This window comes from Lolium rigidum, chromosome 3 (assembly GCF_022539505.1).
Source record: "Lolium rigidum isolate FL_2022 chromosome 3, APGP_CSIRO_Lrig_0.1, whole genome shotgun sequence".
Lineage (NCBI taxonomy): Eukaryota > Viridiplantae > Streptophyta > Magnoliopsida > Poales > Poaceae > Lolium > Lolium rigidum.
Genome location: NC_061510.1, coordinates 209445892 through 209449240, shown reverse-complemented (window position 1 = coordinate 209449240; position 3349 = coordinate 209445892).

Genomic DNA, 3349 nt, shown 5'->3' with positions numbered 1-3349 from the left:
ATCAGATCAGCATATTATCGTCAATGGGATTATCGTTTTGGGAGAAAGAGAGGAACCAAAATATTGCTCAGAGTGCAAGTAACCCGATTTTGAAACAACTATGGAGTGTCGAAGTCCCTAGTAAAATCAAGATTTTTGGATGGAGAGTCTTACATGGTATGATTCTGTGTCGGGGTGTGCTCGCTAATAGACATATTGGTAATCATGGGGGATGCCCTATTTGCAGGTTAGGGTGTGAAGACATTAAGCATATGCTTTTTACATGCGCTAGAGCGGAAGAGATTTGGAGAAATTTGGGTATAGCAAATCAATTGAATGAAGTGCTAAATCTAGATCGGTCTGGATCGGTTGTGGTACAAGATATTATTATGAAAGGAGGCCGGTTACAAGATCTGGATAATATTGGTTTTGCTGAATTGATCGTGACTGCTGGTTGGTACATTTGGTGGGAGAGAAGGAAAATAGTGCATGGTGAAAATGTGCAAGCTCCTTTCCGTTCATCAATGTCAATAGTGGTTATTACTAGAAACTATATGATGTCTTTGAAACAACCACAAGCGAAGAAGAAGGAAGGATGGAAGAAGCCGCTAGAAGGGAAACTTATGATCAATATTGATGCAACTTTTGATGTTGACTCAGGAAATGGAGCAACGGGAGTGATTATTAGAGACTACGCACGGGACAATGTGTGGCAGCATCACAAGTGTTTTTACCCCATGTAGTGGATGCTCATATGGCGGAAGCTTACGCTTTCCGTGAAGGCCTTACTTTGGCGCAAAGGATTGGATGTAATAACTTCATTATTCAAACGGATTATGCTCAAGTGATGGAAACTATGAAGCATGGGGGGTTATCAGCTACAACCTCAGCTGCTATATATAACAACTGTATTATCCTTTGGAGTGGCTTTGGTGATGTTTCTAATGAGTATTGTAATGGGGAAGCAAATCAGGTAGCACACGAGCTTGCTAAAGTTTCTTTTAGTTCTTGTACTTGGGTCGATGAGCCTCCTAGGTTTATTCTTAGCAAGCTCGCAAATGACGTAACAATTCTATGATGGTGACAGCAAGTTTCAGACGTCTCCTTTCCTTACCAGGATACCTAAGGGAACTGGAAGATTTTTAATGAGGCGGCTTGCTAGTTTAATATATTTTGTTTCCCTAAAAAAAGTAATGTTTAGGAGCAAGCATTTGGTGCTTGAGGGTGGGGCGAGAGTTCATCGACAACCAGGTCATTTTGTGATCGAGATCCAAGAAGCGCATGGATTCTCCCATGCCAATGACGCACATCAACAAGGGTCACTTTGCTCGCGGTGGTGCTTGCTCAGAGGACTGCAACACGACATGACTGTCTTGGCTCTCAGAGTGTTCCAACTTCTTCATCTTCCCCGAGGTGTTCAGCAAGGTGCTATAGCTATAGGACGTGACGACTCGAGGTGGTTGAAGGAGATATGCCCTAGAGGCAATAATAAAAGTAGTTATTATTTATATCTCTATGTTTATGATAAATGTTTATATATCATGCTAGAATTGTATTAACCGAAACATTAGTACATGTGTGATATGTAGACAAACAAGAAGTCCCTAGTATGCCTCTTAAACTAGCTTGTTGATTAATGGATGATTAGTTTCATAATCATGAACATTGGATGTTATTAATAACAAGGTTATATCATTGTGTGAATGATATAATGGACACACCCAATTAAGCGTAGCATAAGATCTCGTCATTAAGTTATTTGCTATAAGCTTTCGATACATAGTTACCTAGTCCTTATGACCATGAGATCATGTAAATCACTTATACCGGAAAGGTACTTTGATTACACCAAACACCACTCGCGTAAATGGGTGGCTATAAAGGTGGGATTAAGTATCCGGAAAGTATGAGTTGAGGCATATGGATCAACAAGTGGGATTTGTCCATCCCGATGACGGATAGATATACTCTGGGCCCTCTCGGTGGAATGTCGTCTAATGTCTTGCAAGCATATGAATGAGTTCATAAGAGACCACATACCACGGTACGAGTAAAGAGTACTTGTCAAGAGACTAGGTTGAACAAGGTATAGAGTGATACCGAAGATCAAACCTCGGACAAGTAAAATATCGCGAGACAAAGGGAATTGGTAATATATGTGAATGGTTCATTCGATCACTAAAGTCATCGTTGAATATGTGGGAGCCATTATGGATCTCCGGATCCCGCTATTGGTTATTGGTCGGAGTGAGTACTCAACCATGTCCGCATAGTTCTCGAACCGTAGGGTGACACACTTAAAGTTGGATGTTGAAATGGTAGTACTTGAATTATGGAATGGAGTTCGGATATTTGTTCGAAGTCCCGGATGTGATCCCGGACATCACGAGGAGTTCCGGAATGGTCCGGAGAATAAGATTCATATATAGGATGTCATTTTATGTGAATAAAATGTCGCGGAAGGTTCTATGGAAGGTTCTAGAAGGTTCTAGAAAAGTCCGGAAGAAACCACCAAGGAAGGTGGAGTCCACAAGGGACTCCACCTCCATGGCCGGCCAGCCCTAGATGGGGTGGAGTCCCAAGTGGACTCCACCATAGGGGCCGGCCACCCCCACATGGGAGGTGGGAATCCCACCTTTGGGTGGGAGTCCTAGTTGGGCTAGGATTGCCCCCTCCTATGGAAGGTTTTGGTTCGGGTCTTATTCGAAGACTTGGACACCACCTCTTGGGGTTCCACCTATATAATGAGGGACCAAGGGGAGGGGGCCGGCCACCCCAAGACCACAAGCTGGCCGCCCCCCATAGAGTGGCCGGCCACCCCTCTCCCCAAACCCTAGCCGCCCCCTTCTCCTCCATATAGTCCGCGTAGTTTAGCGAAGCTCCGCCGGACTTCTACACCGCCACCGACACCACGCCGTCGTGCTGTCGGATTCAAGAGGAGCTACTACTTCCGCTGCCCGCTGGAACGGGGAGGTGGACGTCGTCTTCATCAACAACCGAACGTGTGACCGAGTACGGAGGTGCTGCCCGTTCGTGGCGCCGGAACCGATCGTGATCAAGATCTTCTACGCGCTTTTGCAAGCGGCAAGTGAACGTCTACCGCAGCAACAAGAGCCTCATCTTGTAGGCTTTGGAATCTCTTCAAGGGTGAGACTCGATACCCCCTCGTTGCTACCGTCTTCTAGATTGCATCTTGGCTTGGATTGCGTGTTCGCGGTAGGAAAATTTTTGTTTTCTATGCTACGTTGTCCTACAGTGGTATCAGAGCCGTGTCTATGCATAGATGGTTGCACGAGTAGAACACAATGGTTTGTGGGCGTTGATGCTCTTGTTATCTTTAGTTGAGTACTTTGCATCTTTATGGCATAGT